The following is a 22019-nucleotide window of genomic DNA, read 5'->3' as shown; positions in this document are numbered from 1 at the left end:
TATTCGCTGCTAGCGAGTGTCACCCTGTATGTGACAAAGTTTGAAATTCGAAATAATCCAAGCAGAACTGGCCGTCCCAGTCGAAAAAGGTATCCAAAAAAAAAGCCTGAGTGCGGGAGCTAAAAAATTTGGTTTCTAATAAACATGAGCCTTGGACAGTCTAGCAGAATTTTAACTAATCAAGTCTCTAGCAAAATATTCAAATTTGGTGTCTTTATCGACACAAAAGCAAGGCAAGACTTCTTAGAGCCAAATAGATTTTCAAGTTTATCAAAGTCGTGTGTTAAATTTATTAAAGAAATTGTGAGCCTTAGACAATCTCTTCTGAAAATCCTGAAGAAAAATCGGTAGTGACCGGATTTGAACAAAAACTCTTTGTGAAACTCTAAAATAAAATAAAGAAAAATAATTAAAATCCAAGTGTCGTATATTCATTTCTCTTGTTGAGAAGCGCTTGAAAAATATATCCTGAAAAAAAATTTTGAAATTACGAGCTCAATATCTTTCTTGTAAGTAAAACACAAATGACACATAAGTAAGTGCATCATTATGCTGAACCATCATATCTTAACGACAATCAAAAGCCAAGTCATTTTCATCTCGTTCATATGAAATTCATTTATAAAAACATTAATTTTTAAAATGATTAATGATTTTTCTATTTTTCTGTAATTTCTGCTTCGTCTACTTTACAAAAATACTTCCCACCACTTAACTTTAACTTGTCTGAAGTCGTCAACTCCTCTCAGTCTCGTTGACGAGGCCGTAGGTCTGTGAAACTCGTTTCCACGAAATTTTTCTGTGTTTGGTAGATGTATAATATTTTTTTTGATAATTTCAGTTTTTAGTTCGCATCATTAATGTGTGATTTTACACTTGTTCACAGCTTTGTTGTACAACAAAGCAGCAGAATGGTAGCCTTGAGGGCAAAATAAAAATGAGCATTTTACCAAGTTAGTGAGGTTCAAAATGCTCATGATATGGTAAGAAATATATTAATTTTTTGTATATGTCCAAACTTTGTTATCTACGATCTTAATGCATTGATTTCAAATACAAATGATGTACGTAGCTGACTCTGTAGGAAACTTAACTAATTGTGTATCGAAAAACTAAATTTTGTATCCGTACAGTTAATTGATACATTTTTATCAAAGCTACTACTATGACCAAATCAGCTTGGAGCGGACAGTAGCTTTAGCCTTGCATTTTATTTTACTGCTCTGAAAAAGAGTACTAGAAGGCCACGTTTTTTAATCGATCAATTTATCAAATATCGATAGCTTCTCGTAAAATAATCGATATATTTTCGTTAATAAATCGATAGCTCTGCGATGGCAGTCGATAAGAAACCGACAAGTTTTCAATACAAAATCGATATTTTTTTAATAAAATGTTGATAACATTTACAATAACAAATAAAACGCAGGTAACATGTTGGTAGCTCTGCAATTAAAATGTGATAATTTCTCTATAACAAACCGGTTATAAATCGATAAAATTTGATAAAAAACTTTTTGGTAACTTATCGATAACTTTTCGACAGATATTAGTTAACTTTTCGACGATATTTTTTTTCTTTCTTACCTTGCGTTGCCTTCATCTTGATTTGCAGTCTGATTTCGATCATATTAGTTCTAACGCGTACATTGTTTCCACAGACTTCACTTACGCTACATTCTGTAGTCCACCATACAGAATACCACTTCCATAGACTACGCTTACACTTACGTTACTTCAACCAAAATGGTACTTTTGATCTTAAACAATTACCACTGGTGAGTTGAAGTGAGGTTTTAATACTTTGATGGGTTTCACTTTAAAGAAGTGTTTCGCTCAATTTCCTTTCAAAAGAATGAATGATTTGAACTCTGCTTGGTTCGTCCAGTGAAAGCTTTTAATCTAAAGGGATTGAAGGCGATTTTTTCTTTGTAAGCAGGCGCGTGCCGATCAACGCTAATGCAGGTGACTGTTATCGGAAGCGATCTTTCAGTTTGTGTTCTACATTGGGAATCATGGCAAGAGATTTCTTTATCTTTCATGAATGTGAAATGATATATTAAGTTTGGCACGAAATTCAAATTTGTAAGTCTTTAAAGGAGAAGATATAGACCCACCAATAAGTATATCCAAAGGATCAGGATGACAATCTAGGCTGATTTGCCAATGTTCGCCTGTTTGAACGCAAACTACCTGTCATATTTTGACATATCTTGACGAAGTTTGGTGAGCGGGTATATTTGAGTGATGGATTAGTCATTTGTCGAAACCGACAGTATCGGCCTATTAAAGCAAATATCACCCATACAATCTATTTTTCGGATAAGAGGATTTTCGCCAATTTTTCCCCGTTTTATCGGCTAAAAGCTTGAAGTTTCACAGACGGCGTACATATGAGGCGTACATTGCTGTCCGAAAAAATCATCAACATAGATCATATATATAGTATACCAATTAATGATTCAGCACTTACGATTTTTTTTTATTTATACTGTGAGTATTTTATGATAATCCGCCGTGTTGATAATCGAAATATTCAGCGGAACTGCAGTGCTATATAGGGCAGAAGAGGGAATATTCAGTAGTCACTTCTATAGAGAAGAAAAGACCAACAATCGGACCTAAAGGGACATCATGTGATAACCGTAGAAATCGCTGAGATGTCAATTGTAAATCTGCTCTGGAGCTTGTGCGATACTTCTAAGAATTTAAATTTTGGAAATACAGAATTTTGTCTCATGTCTAGCTCCTTTCGTGTAACTTTTTCAACACTTCCAAGTGACTCAAAATATGAGAATTCTGAAATTTTATTAGTTGGTTTTTCCAACAGGGCTGTTTTCTTACGCAACCCATTTATCATTTTTTTCATATATACAAATTTGTGCTATGTATGTATTAATAATAATTTTTGACTTACTAATTTTCAGTTAAAAGATTTTTTAATATTTTTTTTTTCATTTTTTAAACACAGCTTAGTTAGCCTATAATTAAATTTAGTTTAGTGGCTGATTCCAAATCTGGTAACTTTATAATAAATTACAGTTTCCTTCACTTGAGGGCTTTGTTGTTTTCTACTTTTTTTTTCATTGCTTACTAATTGTATTCCAAATTTTACGCGTCTTCATTTTTCTACAAAAAAAAAGTTGTGCATTTGCATATAATAAAATTTACCTAATTTCTCTAAGTTCTCACAATATATAAATTCGCCTAATGAGCTCTTTTATGCCATCATTCTATCATATTTTTGTTGTAATAGATACTTCTCAAGGTTTTTTGTTTCGTTCGTAAATTTAGTGTGATTTTATTATTTTTTTAACAACAACCACCTGTTGAGAGTCACAAATAATTAAGTCTCTCGGTGGATAATTTTAAAAAGTAATCAAGGATTCATGCTGTGAATATCATTGCTTAATATATGAATCTCGTCATAAGAGTCTTCATATAAAATCATCTAGGAAATTATAGTTAAATGACCTTAGACAGCCTTTTTGTAATATCAATCAAATATTTAGTTCAGGTGTTTAGCATTTGAATTCCTCAGTTGGGGGTCTGTTTGGTTTGGATGTGTTACGAGTCAAACTTTAATAGCTTGCGTAGTTCATCAGATACCTACTAATTGGAGGATATTCTGCATATAGAACTGCCTATCTTAAATTAAAATTCGGTGTACAGAAATGTATCTTGTCGATACACAAATTGCATCACATCATCTCATAGCTATTAACTTGTGGCTCGGCTGAGATGAGGAGTTAAAAAAAAAGAGATCTATGAGATATTGAAATTACATACCCTCACTGGTGAAGTTCACACATATTTTGGGGCGCAAGAAAAAACAATCAGATTTTTTACCTAAACCATTACTGAGAAGTTTGACTAACTACTACACAACGTTTAAAAAAGATTTTTCGAAAGGAAAAATGAAAACCTTGAAATGAAAAAGGACATCAAAGCAATATACTACGGCATCACCACATAAGTCCCCAGATCGCGCAGAAATTGTAAGGCCATGCAACAAAAGTGTGCATAGCTTTGATACCTTAATGCAGGTATGTCCTGCATTGGGTTTACACATGTGTCCCTAAGTTAGAGAGATACCAGTGTCGTTTTTATCAAAACGGTCAACAAGACATATCACTAAGTCCCTGCGTGTTAAAGGGCTTAGAATATTCCAGGGCTAGGCATGCAAGGCGTAGGCGCTCAGTACAACTTCTAATAAAAAATATCATCTCAAATAAAGAAAAATTAATAAAAAATCATATTCAACCACAACAATTAAAAAAATATATTAAACCCAAAATTTGGTTTACGTATCTCTCCCTTAACATCAGCTCATCAAGTTCATTACCGATGATAAAACACAGCTACCACACCATCACGAATCTGCATGGTATCTGCAAGTACAAACATCGGCATAAACATTTTATATTAGCGGTCGGCTATGATGCGCTCAGAAATAAACAAATCACCAACAGCTGTTATTTCCAATGAGCAATACGAGATGCAATGGAAAGTGAGAATGAGACTGAAAGAGTAAAGTTAGTAGACTCTACTGAGCAGAGCGTACGAGACAAACTGTTTGTTGATGAGAGAGAGAGTAGAAACTATGGCATGCGATTTGGTAGTACATCATACAGATTTCTAGCATGCTAGTGAAATAAGCGCTTCATTTATACTATGTACAAACACACACCAAATTGGCAATTTATACCACTTGGGCAATATATTACGCAATTTATCAGATAATAAATTGTAATAATAAATGGCCAATTTAAAACAAATTGCGTAATAAATTGTTTCAAACTGCAAATTCAACCTTGTAAAGTGTGTTTATTGAGTAGATTTAAACGTCAGTTATGCACGGCTCAACTATATGGGTGGCCCATCTCATCAGCTAATTTTATTTTTTTCATTTCACTGGAGTAGGGATTGTCAAAAGAAACCAAAATATTGAACACATTTTCTTACAACATACAAAAATTTCAAAGTATTATGTTTTCATTCCATTCCATTCGCCTAATACCAACACACACGTTTTGAGAGACTGAACAAAGGGTTGTTGTTGCTGTAGAGATGAGCCAACCAGCTATCAAATTACTATTGTGTAAGCTAAATTGAGTTGTATGAACACCACTCAATTTAAATCGAAATTGCCTTAATTTATTTTTCTGTTTGAACATAGTATTAGACGGAACTAATTAAGAATTTCTTTCATGGAAAATATGTTGCAAGCGATTATAGAATAATAAATTCATCATGCGACGCCTTGGAGTTAAAACGTTTGCGGAGGTAAGTGCCATAGCGTTCAAACTGTAAAGCCAATTTTTATTTCTTTAATATAATACAATCTTAAGTTTTTGTAATTAATTTAGAAACACAATAATTCCTTTAATTTTAAGCGTCCGTAAACGTGTTAAAATATTAAATGGAGTATTACTTCTTTACTTAATTGGCGCATAATGGTTGAAACGTTCATGAACGCCCAACCAGGTGCGCCAGTCGCTTCTTTGTGAGCCTTACTGGCGCCAAATGGTCACACCTGGTCCTTCAAGCGGAGTCGAGACTTCTCCCTTTTTCTGCTTCCATGATCGGGTTCTGTTAAAAATACTTTTTCTACGGAATATATATAAATGCTTAAAATACTTGATTGTGTTGATATATTTTGTTAATTCAAAATGTGTGTTATAAAAAATTAATTTTTTGCCTCAAGTTTGTTTCTTAAATCTTTTGTTTTATTTATTTAATACTGTATTTGCACTTTGTAGTTCTAGTAAGTCTAGGATTTGTATTCAAAATGTTTATGCATTTGTTACGTGGTTTATTGAATTGATATCAAAATAAACAAGTAAGGAAGTCCTAGTTCGGGCTCAACCGATATATAGCAGCGTGTGGTCTTATATATACACATATTAAGTCCACATTTAAAGACAAATGTCATGAAAAATAAATGATATGAAGCTGAAGCACCATAATTGTACATAGGCGAATATCGTCCACCGTAAGCAGGTATAAAAATGGTATATAAAAGGACACATATTCAATGATCTTACAAAATCTCTTTAAAATTTGCTGGTCTTTTTTCGACTTTGATATAAAGAGTTCTGTTACGAGCGGACCGAACCAATTTACAACATTTTTTTTTAATTTTCGTACTTAAACCTACCTTATCTATATTGTAATGAAAGTGGGCGTCATAAATATATTGCCAGTTTTGTGCTGGTTAAAATTTTAAAAAACTTTTTACACAAAATTATATCAAATTCTGTTATTATGCTTTTCTATTATTATGCTTTTAAAACCAGTCCCTATATATTTACTTGAAAAAAGAGGATTCGGCAATTTTCAAAATTTGTTTATATTCTTACTTTGATACATAAACCAATTAATTGCTGACGTATAATATCAGTACAAATAAGTCATAAATAAAAAATTTTGTTACCATTAGATGGACTTTGAAGAAAAATTTTTAAAGTAGGCGTACCGATTTTGGTACTTTTCATAAACTATAGATATCTAAAGTGGCAAGGACAACCTCTGTGCCGAACTTTAATACGGAACCTTCTATGGCTTTTGAAATTTTCTTTATCTTAATGTTGCAAAATTTGACAAAATTTCTATTTCTCTTCCCTAAGTCAACCCACATTTCAAGTGTCATCGTCCTTGGTATCGCATTCTAGCACATTTTCCATTTTTCGAAATTTTGAGATACATTTTGTTACAAGTAGGCATGGTCGCTAATGGCAAGGGTAACCTCCCTGCCAACTTTCAACATTATACCTCCAACGGCTTAGGACTCAAATTTAGACTAAACATTTTTTTTTTTTTCAAGGTTGTAGGTGCCACTCCCATTTTGCAAAATTTCTGCAAACTTCTTTTTCATGTCATAAGAACAATTCAAATATCTAAATCCATCAGTTTATCGGTCTTTGGTAATAAATTATCACATTTTTTTAATTTTTCAAAATTTTCTATATGGAAAAAGTGGGCGTGGTTGCGCGATTTCGCCCATTTTCAAAAGGGATCTATCCTGCTGCGCCCACAATAAGCCAGTATACCAAATGTTTGGAAAGACATCTAAATTTTTACACAAGTTATTGTGTTAGCGGTTGGATGCTGATCATTTTGATCTGTGGAAGTCTATATCTATCTCAATACCTTTATGCCATTACATACTACAGTTATCCAGTCAACGCTATACCCATGGTGCAAGTACACGTTGGGTACAAACAATAATAATCTGAAATGAAGTCAGGGAAAAAAATAACACGCGTCTAAAAAAAAATTTCATGCAATTAACTCATATATTTCATAATATAATTTTTGGTTATGGAATAAACATTGAGTTCTATCAATTAACTAACATGCCAACCTAATATAAACGCACGCAAGTCATTTTCAAAAATGTCTCATGCACATACAACTTGTATGAGAGCAACCCAAATTGAATTTACTGCGTAAAAACCTAACTCGATTTCCAATTTTTGCTCTACGTGACATTTAGATTTGACTTTTTGCACACATGCTTTACATTGTCGCAACGCATGCTTATTTATAAATAAATAAATGTAAGGCGCGATAACCTCCGAAGAGATCTAAGGCCGAGCTTCTCTTCCAATTTGCGTTGTGCTTCTCTTGATTTTCCCTACAAATTGGCCGGACGAGACCTAAATGTTTTATGCCGACTCCGAACGGCATCTGCAAGGCAGATGAGTTGTCACTGAGAGCTTTTCATGGCAGAAATACACTCGCAGCGCTTGCCAGTCACTGCCGAGGGGCGACCACGCTTAGAAAAATTTTCTTCTAAATGAAAAACCTTATTTCAAAAATTTTGATGTTGCTTTGCCCGGGAGTTGAACCCAGGGAATACGGTGTGATGGCGGAGCACGCTACCATTACACCACGGTGGCCGCCATGCTTATTTGGGTTCGGGCAAAAAACGCCGATTGTTTGCATGTGCTAAAAAAAACGCAGTGCGGTTTTATTAGGTTGGCATGTAATATTCCTAACAACCACTATTATCGCTCCCATGTGAATTATTTCTCGCTTGATATAAATATATTACGCTCACAAATGGAGCGCGCTTCATAAAGAGTATGAACCATTGAAAACTTAACAGTAAACAATGGTATGAACTTTCTCACAGAAGCGCGCACTTGCTCTCACTATCGAACAAACCGAAAAAACCGGCACACTGAAACTCATTGGAAATTCCGATATGAGAATACAAACGAAATGAATCTAAGCAGCAGCAGGAGCGAACCATAAACCCGAATGAGACCGTTCTTGTTGTGAGGAGCTTCAAGTAAAATAGTGAAACACTTTGCCACGGTCAGATGTGGCATGTGGCAGTTGTTAACTAAACGTGTAAACGCGAAGATATACTAAGCGGTTGTCGTGTGAAAAATTTTTTTGTGTGAAGTAGCGTTAGATTGCGTTGCGGGAAGAAATTTTGTATTGAAGCAAAAAAAGTGGATTAAAAAAAATAAAATTGTGTAGAAGAAATGAAGTGTTTGATTATAATACGAAAAAAAGTCTAAATAAATATTATGAATGCAATTAATTGTGCGACGAGTGAGTGTGAGAATTCTTGTTTCAAGTAAATGCTGAAACTAAACTGATAAGCGCGCATTGAAGCGCAAAGTGTGAAAAAATGAATTAACGTTGCGACGCCGCATGCTGATAAGTTACGGTCAAACTGCGTGTATGTGAAGCATAGAAAAAATATAAAAATAAACAAAATAAATGTATTGAAAGAAAACACACACGATACGCATACATACTTGTTATGAAATAAAATTGTGCAATATACATACATACAAACCGTTTTGCGTTTAGGTCAACAAGAGTTCACAGCAAGCGACAACGCCTTCTCGCTCACATTGTAATTAAGCTATTAGTGTGGCGCATAAGAAATGGGCTTTGATAGCATAAGCGAGAAAGTTTGCAGCATAAGCGTGAAAGTACAGCACGTTAGTGACAATTAGTATGGAGTAGGAACATTTTTTACTTTGAGGGATGTTAACGCTAAATATTTGATAGCTTTGGATTGAAAGGCGTTGCAGCGCTTGATGTTGCAGTTTGAAAAATTAAAAAAAAAAAAAACTTTATGTGCTGATACTAATTATAAAGTGATGTAGGCGATAAAGAGCGATAAAAAATTTATTTACGGAAAAAAACTAACAAAAATTGTTTACCGCTTAGCAAAGGCATTGAGTTATCAAACCCATTGTCTATTAAATCGCGCAGAAAACCGCATCCCTAATTTATGTGTATATTAAGCCAGTGAACAGTTGATTGAGCTTCTGCCGCGTGGTTTACGTGATTCTAAAATTTCTTAAACAACGCGCGAATTCGAGTTCAGCTTTAAACCTGTAGCGCGTACGGGGCGGTGGCCTTTGGGCGCGTTGAATGAACTACAGAATTAGGTATAGATATTTTTTCAAAAGCTAGAAATCTCATATATTTGCTTGCCAAACACAACAGGCTAGAGTTTATCAATTATTTAAAGCAATAATCTTACAAAATTGTTGTTGCAGCGCTTTATAATAAAAAGCATTAAGAGTGTTAAAGCGCCGTATCGTTCCCTGTTCTAAATAGACGGCGCCCGCGTCAAGGTTAGTGAAATTGATTTAAAGTTGAATAAAAAACATTTCAAACGCTTTAAAGACAAACTCTTCCTTTTGTTGATTTGGCATTGTCAGTCAAAATATTCTATTAAAATTTGACTTTGTTTTCACCAACGCGCAATCTAAAATTTATGCAAAGCGCCCTATTCAAGGCACGCGCTTGCCAAGTCTTTGAGATAAATAAATATTTTTTTTGTTGCTGTGATTTTAGCCTATTGTTCATATTGTGTAATAAACAAATATTATTTGTTTAGAAATTAATTCAAGCCTAACCAAAACACAAAGCAAATAAAACGAATGCGCGCTAAAAAAAAACACACAAACAGCGAAAAGAAAATTGTGCGCGCCATTTGTTAAAACACAACAAAAGAAAAGCGTGAAGTGAAACAAGAATGGGGAAATATAAAAAAAAGGATAAATAAAACGAGAAAACGCGCAAATATAGTGCGCAAGCAGTCAATCAAAAAGGTAGACAAATTAAATATTATAAAATAAAAAACGCCCGAACATATTCGCGTCGTTTTGGCGCTGGCGTCACTTTGAAAAAATGCACGTTGAAAGTTTTCCTGCCACAATGAATGCAAAATCAAAACTCAAATTTTGATTTTTTGTCATTCAAAAATGTAAATACAAATTCTTGAAATCACGGGATCGAATCGAGCTCAGGGTTAAACAATATTTTCTTTATCATTATTATGGTTATGTAATATTTATTCTTAATAGAAAAATGCCGATGAAGAAATTCAGCAGTTCTCGAAATGGATCTATGCAACGAGCCTTGGCACTTGTATAAATTTTTCCTTTCTTCAATTCTAATTTATAAACATTTTCAATAAAAAAAAAATCGCGGGTTCGAATCGAGCTCAAGGCCTAACAATAATTTTTTATCATTATTATTGTTATGATAATTTTTTTCTTAATTGAAACAATTTTTAAATTAGAATAGAAGAAAGAAAAAATTTAGACAACTGCCAAAGCTCGTTGTATAGATCCATTTCGGGAACTGCTAAATTCCTTCATCGGCAACGTTTAGGCGCCGCTGCTATAACCATTCAGCCATCACAGCGGTTTTTTTTTATCATAATAATAATGATAAACAATTATTGTTAGGCCTTGAGCTCGATTCAAACCCGAGATCTTACAAATCAGTAGGCCGATATAACAACAAAAATTTTTAATAAAAAAAAAAATCATAACAATCAATACAAGGTAATGGCATAGCGAATTCAACCAATTCGCCGTGCAAAGTAATGTCAAGTCAAAAGAAAATGTTCATTGATTTCGATTAACTGACATATTGTTGTACAAGGCGCTGTATGGAAAATAAGCAAGAAGAAGCAATCAGCTGTTGGGATTACAACACCTGGTACTGAATTCGCCTTGTATAACAATAATAATGACACAAAATTATTGTTAGGCCTTGAATTCCATTGGAATCCAAAGCGATCTTTCAAATCAATCAACAAAAGTAATTTTGTTAGTTTTAAAAACAAAATATTTCTGTAAAGTGAATTGAATTGAATTGGAAATAGAATACATTTGAGCGAAAATGGAAGGTGGCAAAGTATGAACTGACAACGCCAGCAACCATAAATTCCATGTTGCGTTGACGTTGCGTTGCCTGTATATTAAGAACATAGCCATGGAGAAGTGCGTGTTCAGAGTTAGCTATTGACGCAACGTAAGCGCCAAAACGACGCAAACGCCGAATGTGTTTGGGTCTTAAATTGGTTTTTCGCGCCCTAAAAATAATTACCCATTTATAAAAAAGGTCGCTTGACGGATTCGCATTCAGGTGCCAATACTAATCATAACATAAATAAAGTGAGACAAACACAAACATAGCGCCAAATCTGTCAAATATATCACGATGTCAACTGTGGAAGAAGCGAGTGTTAATTTCCAAACATAATACATAAACAAAAACAAAAATATAGCAAACAACAAGTAAATAAATAAACAAATACGCACATCACATCTATTTTCGCAAGAAGAAAGTAAATAAATAATTAAAGAAAACAACAAAAGTAAAAGAATAAAAAACTTATTCGAAATAAAGCAGTTAAAATAACAATAACACATTGTGTTACAATTGCAACAACAACTAAAATTTAATAAGTATAGCAAAATAATAACTTAACAAGTGAAACACATCAACAAGAACAACAACGTGTAACTCAATTAACTAGCAATACTGTCGGTGTATAATCAATTTCACAAATTAAAAGGTGAGTTCACTGACATTTCTTAATCGTTTTTGGGAATGAGGAGAAATTTAATTACATGGCGCATTAATTTGTCTTAAAGCAATTACCGATGTGTTTTATTGAAGAAAAAGAGTTAAACTTAGACTTAGATGGGGTAAATCAGTTGTTTGATATTGTGTGAAATACTTTTTACTTTTTACTTTTTAGGGTAATTATTGTGAGTTAGGGAAGAGGCGATTTTCATACCATTTCGTCAGATCAATCCATATATTTTTCTTTTCGATAGTTTAAAAAAGAAACGTACCTGAATTTACTTACTACAACTATGAAAATATTGAATATTCTATGAAAATTTCGATTTAGCAGTATGCAGTTTTGTAGCCCAATAAATAGTTTGACTAACCAAACACAAGTTATTGGTCTGTCAAAACTTGCATTGATTTTTGACGCTTTCTTTCCCAAAGGTGTTTCAGACCTTTCTCCATACAAACTGCGCAAGTAAAAAAACTTATCAATGTGCTATTTTATTATTCGCTGACGTACGTAAGGTCCGATTCGTTCGTACAAGTCCTTTCTATATATATATATATGTTTACCGAACATGAAATGGTATTATAAGTGAGGTTCAAGGGCGCTGAAGTACTATATAAACAAAAAATAAACACGTCGAGAAGTATTTTGCCCATGCAAAAATTATTGATGGACTTGAGACTATTGGCACTGTTGCGTGAAAATTTCGGGGTGACTTCGGAATAATTTCAAGACTATATCGGAGACAATTCTGAACGATTACAGCATCGCTTCCGGTAGTTTAGGGACATATTCCGGATCATTTCAAGACTATTTCGAAACCATTTCGGGAGGGTTACATGGCCACTTCAGACTTATTTCGGCACCATTTCAGTACCAATTCGGAACAGTTTCAGGATCACTTTGGAACTATTTTAGGTATAATTTCGGGAAAACTTCAGAATAATTTCAAAACTTTTTCGGGAAATTTTCGGTCATTTTAAGCATGCTTTTTTGTGTATTTCGAGACTATTTTTGGAATAATTTCTGGGCTAGATATTTCTGTGAAAAATGTTCACTATAATTGAAGAAGTTTAAAAATGGTACTGTTTCATTCAATTTTTTAGCCAAGGTTTTTCAAACACTACTAAAATCGGACTTTTTGTAAAATTTTCTTAAAACCTGATGTTGATGGACAGCTGAAAATTTCATAATCACTTAAGCTGTTAAGTAGTTCAATGTGGTTTATTTCAGACGAAAATAGACGACATGATGAAATCAGAAGGCATACTGGAGGATGTTTGTTTATTCTATTTGCAGTCACGTACAGGAGGTGTGAACTGCACCGGCAAAGGATTTTTACGCAAATAAACTCAGATTCGATGGACTCATCGATAGACTTTGATAGAGTCCAAAAAAGCAAACCAGTGTAAAACTATCGATGGAACACAAAATCATCGATGTTTTTTGCTAGTTTTGAGAAAACTATCGATGGTCCTTTGTATTCTCACACAAAAAAAAAAAAAAACTCGATAATGCCGTCGATTGTTTTGCAATTCTATTTTGAAACCCAACCAGCCCAACCCTAAAGTAAATGTTTGTTCAATTGCAATTCCAGCAGCTGCTTTGTTGGTGTGCAGCAAATTTAATTAAATGCTAAATACACGTATGCACGACGATTAAAATTATAAAATCTTATTAGCAAAATTCGAACAAACCAAAAAAACAACAAAAAGTATACAAACCAATAGGAGAATGAGCACGAAAAGCAGTAATAACAACAAACCTCACATTAAAAGTCAAACACAAAAATGAACAGCATTAGACGTAGCAATAATTGCAAAGTGCCAAAAGCAGCAGTTGCAGCTGCATCAACACTTTTGAAGGCTAACAACAACAACAAAACCAAATATGAATTGACAGCCAAGCAGAACAGCCAAAGTGGTAATCAAATGGCAGCAACCACAAAAAAAAAAAAGAACAACTCATATGATTGCTGATCGATCCGAGAATAACGTGAAGTGTTTGCACGCTGCCAAATGGGTAATTTGCTGAACAAACAACAACAACAATAACAAATCGTAATAACGAGCAAAATTCATGTCGCTTCAATGGCAAATAAGCAATGTTGCATGCAACCGCGGCGCCGTCGTAGCAATGCAATTTTTCCATTTAAGCAGTTTAAAGTTCTGTTGCATTGTTTGCGTTTGTGTTTTTGTTGCTTTGGTTTCCTTTAGTAAATTAGAAGTTGACTGCTGCTACATACAAACATATTGTTATTTTTCTGACAAAATGCTTGATTGCGGGCAGCCATAAAATTTATATTCTTATTTGCTCTTGTTGTTTTTTGTTGTTGCTATTACTGGTGTTATTTACTTTTTCAATTACTCACATTCGCGCGGTTGCGGTTCCTAAAGTTGCGGTTGTAGTTGTTTTTGTGCGTTTTTTTTGTTGTTGATCGTTCGTTTTGTTGTTTAATGTTTATTACCCATTAGTATTAATGCTGCTTTGCTGTTGTCTTACATATCTAGATATTTGTTGTTTTTATAATTATTAGCTGTTGTTTATAGCCTTCAATTGTTTACTTTGGTTTTATTCGCTTTTCTCGTAATTAAGTACTCTTGCTGAATCAGTGTAACTGACTTGCAATTAAATTTTTTGATTCAACTACTGGCTGCGTGAAGAGCAGCAATAAAGAATTTCAAATGAAATTTAAAACAAACAACATCTGTTAATACCATAGGTACTACATATAACAAAAAATTCGTAAATTTCTTGCAACAAAGACCAATAGCCCAAAACGTTTGATATTATTTTAACTGTAGATAAACGTTAAGGGTCTGAAATCGATAGGTCAAAACAGGCCTTCTAGTGGATAGATTTTTCGAATTAAAGATTTAAAATCACATGCGTCTTAATACGGAATAACGAGGAGGTATTTACATAAATATTTTTTTTCCCGAATCGTTTTAATTTTTTTTCTTTTTTCTGCTTTTTTCATTTTACTTCACTCAATTTTTTTTTTTTTTGGAATACCATATGATTAAATATTGGAACAATGTCAACAACAGCGTAACAAAAAAAGAAAAAAAAAAAACAAAGACCAAAAAGAAAAATAACAAACCCATTAAGAAAATTAGAATTTAACAAAATTTTTCGGGCGAGTCAAAAAAAAAAAAAATATACGTCCTGGTTTTTTTGCATTGAAAATTTGCTAATAAATATGGACAGCCTAAATTTGATAAAACCATATATGTAATACTCCTATATTGCTATAAAAGGCTAGGTACATTTCCAAACATCAGAGTGCCGATATATTGCTGTTTAAACTTTTTTGTTTTTGTATTCAATAATCGAATGTACCTAAATTTAAATTTTTTCTTGTCACACTTATGCTGCTACAATCACAAAAATTGTATAGGCTGTTTTGTTTTGATTTCGAATTCAAAACACATTCCGAGCATTTTCTATTAGCAACTTAGCAATACTCCTAGTATTACATATATGGATAAAACCGTAATCAATAATTTGCTAAATTCTTCAACATTGCGGCGAATTGCTGGACTGCTTTGCAAAAATCAAGGCGGATGTAAACAAAGTGTTGGCAAAGCGAATTCAATCCAAATCACCGAGCAGTAGAATGTCAAGTCAAAAGAAGATTCGCTCTGATTTCGATTAACTGACATATTGTTGTACCAAGGCGAATTCAGTACCAGGTGTTGTTATCCCAACAGCTGATTGTTTCTTCTTGATTATTTTCCATACAACGCCTTGTACCACAACATGTCAATTAATCGGAATTAATGAAAATTTTCTTTTGACTTGACATTCTTCTGCACGGCGAATTGGTTGAATTCGCTTTGCCACCACCGGTATGGATTCGCCTTGTGTTGTACCAAAGCTTTGTATGGAACATATCAAGAAGAAGCAATCAGCTGATGGGATAGTGAAATCGCTTTGAAAAAATCAAGAGTATGCATATTTCTCTCTAATCCCATCTCTTTTTATGCTCAGCAAGCCCACGGCCGGTTATTATTGCAGCGTTCATGCTTCGCAATGCAAACTCAGTACCAGGGAGTGTTACCCTTTAAGTTGGCTTCTTCTTCTTGATATTTTCCACACAACGCCTTTGTAAAACAATATGTCAGTTAATCAAAATCAATGCTTATTTTCTTATGGCTTAACATTCTTCTGGAAGGCGAATTGGGTTGAATTCAATTTGCCATCACCTTGTATAGATTCGCCGTGATGCTTGGATAACATCATTGTGAATTCATACAAGTGGCGAATGTATGAAAAAAACGTTCACAATAGTAAACAGCCGATTGATTACCTAAATCATTTGATCAATAGTATTTTTCAAAATTTTTTGTAGACGACTGGTACTTTGCATTATTTACAAACTTTAAAATGTATGCTTGACTGGCTGCTCATATTATCTTTATTAACTAGATTTAAAAACCGAATATCAATATAAAGTCTGATTTTCTATAGCACGTTTACAAGAAAAGTTCGTTTAAACACAAATTGGCAATTTATGGCAATACAATTTATTAACCGCGAGCAAAAAACAAACCTTTCTTCCATTCTCTGGGCATTCGCGTCAGCCATTCTCCCTGTCAACTATTATTTGACAGCTAGGTATGCCAATGGGGGAATAGAAAGATTTTTCACTTGTATGAATTCACAATGGATAGCATCAACAAACACGATTGTCGCTTTGGTCCATATTGAACCAAAACTGGGAGTTTTATTTTGTGTTTGCATCAAGCGACTTCTTTCAAAATGTTGGCGGGCTAAGTTTTAAAACACAATTTTTAATGAGGCATCACTGAACATTTTATTGAAAACAACAACACTGAAAGCAATAATCGATTAATATTCTTTGGTAATTGCCATTTTTAAGCAAATTCGAACAAAAAATGTGCGGTAGGTTTCTATAAAGATATCAAATGATATCAATATCAAAGAGGATAAATAGCCGAAATAGAGTGACATTTCACTCATCCGTCTTAATTAAAGTCTATGAAGATGAAGCAAAACTATCGCTGTAAATCTTTTTAGAATTGGGCCGATTGCCATTTAATAACTTCCTCATAATAATATAAAATACTCAACTTTTTTTACGTATTTTCAAAAAAGGTCTTTAAGTCAGCGGCCAGCCGCCATTTGAAGATTCCAAAAATAGATTCCAGGAACAATAACTAAATACAAAAAAAAAAAAACAAGTAAGGAAGCCAAAGTTCGGGTGTAACCGAACATTACATACTTAGCTGAGAGCTTTGGAGACAAAATAAGGGAAAATCGCCATGTAGGAAAATGAAGCTAGGGTAACCCTGGAATGTGTTTGTATGACATGGGTATCAAATGGAAGGCGTGGCCCCTAGTATATGTGAAAGCGTTTTCGAGATATCGACCAAAATGTGGACCAGGGTGACCCAGAACATCATTTGTTAATTTATTTATATATGTAATACCGCGAACAGTATTCCTACCATGATTCCAAGGGCTTTTGATTTCGCCCTACATAACTTTTTCATTTTCTTCTACTTAATATGGTGGGTGTCACATCCATTTTACAAAGTTTTTTCTAAAGTTATGTATACTTTGCGTCAAACAACAAATCCAATCACCATGTTTCATCCCTCTTTTAGTATTTGGTATAGAACTATGGCATTTTTTTCATTTTTCGATATTTTCGATACCAAAAAAGTGGGCGTGGTCATAGTCGAATAAAGTGAGTAAGTACGTGAACTATGTTTAGTAAATATATATCGATTTTTGTTCAAGTTATCGTGTTAACGGCTGAGCGGAAGGACACGCGGTCGACTGTGTATAAAAACTGGGCGTGGCTTCAACCGATTTCGCCCGTTTTAACAGAAAACAGTTATCATCATAGAAGCAATGCTCTTACCAAATTGCACATGGATTGGTAAATTTTTGTTCGATTTATGGCATTAAAAGTATTCTAGACAAATTAAATGAAAAAGGGCGAAGCCACGCCCATTTTGAAACTTTCTTTTATTTTTGTATTTTGTTGCACCATATCATTACTGCAGTTGAATTTTGACATAAATTACTTATATACTGTTAAGATATTCAATATTTTGTTAAAATTTGACTTTAACAAAAATTTTTTTTAAAGTGGGCGGGTTCGTTATCCGATTTTGCTAAGTTTTATTTGGCAGATATATAGTAATAGCAGTAATGTTCCTGCCAAATTTCATCACGATATCTTCAACGACTGCCAAATTACAGCTTGCAAAACTTTTAAATTACCTTCTTTTAAAAGTGGGCGGTGCCACGCCCATTGTCCAAAATTTTAAAAATTGTCTTTTCTGCGTCATAAGATCAACCCACCTACCAAGTTTTATCGCTCTATCCGTCTTTGGCAATGAATTATCGCACTTTTTCGGTTTTTCGAAATTTTCGATATCGAAAAAGTGGGCGTGGTTATAGTCCGATTTCGTTCATTTTGAATAGCGATCTGAGATGAGTGACCAGGAACCTACATACCAAATTTCATCAATAAAGCTCAAAATTTACTCAATTTACCGTGTTCACGGACAGACAGACGGACGGACGGACATGACTAAATGGATTTCTTTTTTCGCCCAGATCATTTTGATATATAGAAGTCTATATCTATCTCGATTAGTTTATGCCGTTACGGGGTACCGTTATGCGAACAAAATTAATATACTCTGTGAGCTCTGCTCAGCTGAGTATAAAAATACAACTTGTATTTAGGCTCACTCCAACACACATTTCCATATATTCATACGTCCATACTTATCTGCCGTGTATTAACGTTTACCACTTACCAACTTTTTGTGCTCACTGCCGCGTTTTGCATACAAATAAGGCGGCTCACGACTACGACAAATCGTAAACGTAGTGAATTATTTATTGGGGCATTAGTGGCTTGGCGTGATTTCCGATTTGAATTTAATATTAACGATTATTTTTGTGTAATTTTTACAACTTTTATATACAAAAGTTGTAGAACAATCAACTTTGATCGATAAGGAGAAAAATAAAATGCATTTTAAAGTAATGCGTAACTACAGCAATGACAACAAACATTTAATGGGAAGAAAATTACTGTTTTATTTTGTAGTCAAAATGTTTTTATAAATGAAAACAAGAGAAAAGTTGCTCAAATGGTGGTGTGGGTTTTATTTACATTTGGAAAATTTTTATGAAATATTAGTTTAATAACATTTACCAATGTGCAAGGGAACTACTTACCTACATACATGTGTTTACGTTAATATATTCCCAGCAAAAACTTACATCAGCGTTTGTATGCAATAAGGAATACTTGTTTCACCTCGGATGGATTAGTCTTATACTGTTTTCACACAGAAACTTAATGATCTCATTTCACCTTCTAATGAAATCGTAAATTTTTTGCTTTCACACAGAAGTAACTGCTCGATTAGTATGCAGAATGAAATGTCAAGCGAATAAAATGACAATGCTATATAACAGACAATCATGGTGACATACCTACAAACAAAAAAAAATTCCATGTACTTGTAAATTCGATGGACAAATGTCAAAATCGTACTGCGCCGGTAGTTGATGTATCAAATCAAATAAAAAAGGTTATAATCAGCTGTTCGATGCGGCCACCTTGTATCGTTCCGCCATGCAGACAATGACATTTACTTTGACAAGTGACATTTTTAAGCACTGAACACACCAAAAACTAAGAAGCGGAAGGCTGCCAACAGAGTTGCATTGTGCTTTTGACTTCATTAGGCATTCGATTAGCTACTAATGAAATAATTATAGATTCGAATTTTGTAGGGAAGATTGAGCTCAATAAGCGTCTTAATGTAGAAAACTGCCTTTATTATTCAATAAGCCGTCTGTGTGAAATTAGTATTAGTATAAGGTAAATATAGTATATCGTACGCCTTATAATAACGACTTATTTTAAACTTGTTTACGCTACAAGAAAGCCTCAAGTAAATAAAATAACTTCATCCCTGAGTTAAAAAAAAATAAATAAAAAATAAGTGTTGCCTAAAATTAAAGGATACTAAATAACTCTAGTCGACAAATTTTCTTAATATTTTTTAGGAACTGGTTTTTTTTATTATAAAAATTAGAATACCGATAAAACTAGTTTTGATAGGAAAATATATCTTTTGTCCTTCCAAACAACCTATAAAATATGTGAGTTCTATATTTCTCGCTGTCTGAGGAAGTATATTTTGAGTTCTTAGTATAATGTTTTTTTACTTTTCTTACACATTGGCGGAAGCTACATGTTTCACGCCGACTCCAATTCACATCTGGCACATCTAGCAAATCAAATTTGGAAGAGTATATTTTAATGGCTGATATACATTTTCTGGGCTGGTCGAACTACTCATCTCTACAGCAACACGTACCTTTGTTCAGATTGTCAATATCTGCGTGTTGATTGGTGTTAGGCGAATGGAATGGAGAGAAAACATAAAACTCTGCAATTCTTTGCAAGTGATGTGAAACAATTTTTTTTATTTAAAGTGGTGAATTTTATAAAAAAAATTGTAGTAAATAATTGTCAATGTGTTGGTTACATTTTGCGTTTGCCATCTCCTTTTGACAATCCCTACACCAGTGAAATGAAAAAATAAAATCAGCTGATGAGATGAGCCAACCATATAATTGAGCCATGGGCACCGTTTAGAAAAATTTTCGAAAAGGATTTTTGATGTTACTTGTGCTGTACCTTGAACGAAGGAGCAGATAATGAATATTCGAGTATAAATTACCATTTGTGTATCTAAGAAATAAGGTTTTGAAATAGGTTGAATAAACGAATTTAAAGTAATATAGTGTTTTATCATAAGTTAAAGTCCGATTTTATATGAGAAATAAGACTTAGAATGAGGTGGAAAAAAACGGCATACTATTCTTTATTCTACTTGGTTCATAAACCTTATAATCAGGTTCATAAGAGATTTGAAAGATACATCCTTGAGTTAAAGGAAACTCTGCGTCGATTCTGGAAACACGAATTTGACAAGCTAGCAGGCCGAGTTATCTGCAACGGGCAGGTGTCAAGTGCTTGCAAAGGAAGATAAATATTCCTTTCAGAAAAAACATTAAACCAGTTCAGTAGATCACAGCATCATGGAGCCCAATCGAATAATCATAGACGTAAGAGATCATTCTTCCGATGGTTCCACGAGTTTCGATGATACGATAATGCTCTGCACTGTTGGTTTGGCTAGTGCCACCACAGTCGTTGCCTCCAACATAGTCTCCAGCCAGGATGCTGAGCTACGTTATGCGAATTTACGTTCTTATGACCATATTGCTAAAGTTGGCAGAGGTAATAGGTGGTAAACAGGATATTTCAAAGCGCTGGTACCTCGTTTCTAGATACCGTACATATGTTAATTTTTTCATTTCGGAAACAAATTAACTATACTATGTTTCTGTTCGCTGCTATATGTGCATATATTTTCATAACGAAAAGCTAAAGGGAAACGAAAGCTTAATCTTTTTTCAGTTTTTAGAAATTGAAAATTTTTTGTTTGTTTTAAGTATGTTTAGTTATGTAATGGTATTATATTTGAAAAGTTTATAGCTGCTGAGGGACCCGTTATACATAAATATGTTTGTACTAAGAATACAAGCACGTAAGATTTAATTACCAAAAAAAAGTTGTTGGAAGCTACATAAACAATTTTCCATTGGTATTTCTTATGATGTAAGTCACTGATTGATACACATATAAAAAGAAATAAATAAATGTAAGGCGCAATAACCTCCGAAGAGATCTAAGGCCGAGCTTTTCTTCCAATTTGCGTCGTGCTCCTCTTGATTTTCCCTAGAAATTGGCCATGAGTTTTCACTGAGAGCTTTTCATGGCAGAAATACACATATGAAAAAGTAATACAAACAAATTTCACATCGACACATCGAAATGTATATAGTCTTTAGCCCAAGCAGATTAGAAAAATTTCAATCATTTCATTTTTCAGCTACGTCGAAAGAAGTGAGGCTAGTAAAATCAACAAATCGGGGCTGTTGTTCTAAATATGACATATGTACATGCGGTAAGAATAAACGCATTATGGTTATTTAAGCAGAAAATTTTTGTCAAGAGAAGACAATTTCTTGGTAATTTCAACAGAAGAGAAATCGTTGGTCTACACTCTAGGGCTAACAATAT

The 22019-nt window shown here is 33.7% G+C and overlaps 1 protein-coding gene across 7 annotated transcripts in view; it reads left to right on the top strand.

Annotated features, from left to right (window-relative positions):
• Positions 1-8366: 8366 nt before the first annotated feature.
• Fili (Fish-lips) overlaps positions 8367-22019 on the top strand; it is a 603882-nt gene continuing 590229 nt past the window's right edge. For 5 of the 7 annotated variants that reach the window (XM_067770543.1, XM_067770547.1, XM_067770549.1 and 2 more), the window contains exons 1-2: positions 8367-10091; positions 11395-11851. The gene's annotated coding sequence lies outside the window, so the exon portion shown is untranslated. The remainder of the gene's footprint in view (positions 10092-11394; positions 11852-22019) is intronic. The other 2 variants (XM_067770548.1, XM_067770551.1) reach the window with 2 other exon arrangements.

The sequence above is a fragment of the Eurosta solidaginis genome, chromosome 3 (genome assembly GCF_040869045.1).
Source record: "Eurosta solidaginis isolate ZX-2024a chromosome 3, ASM4086904v1, whole genome shotgun sequence".
Lineage (NCBI taxonomy): Eukaryota > Metazoa > Arthropoda > Insecta > Diptera > Tephritidae > Eurosta > Eurosta solidaginis.
Note: the sequence above shows the minus strand (reverse complement) of the source record. Positions and strands in the feature narration are given on the sequence as shown.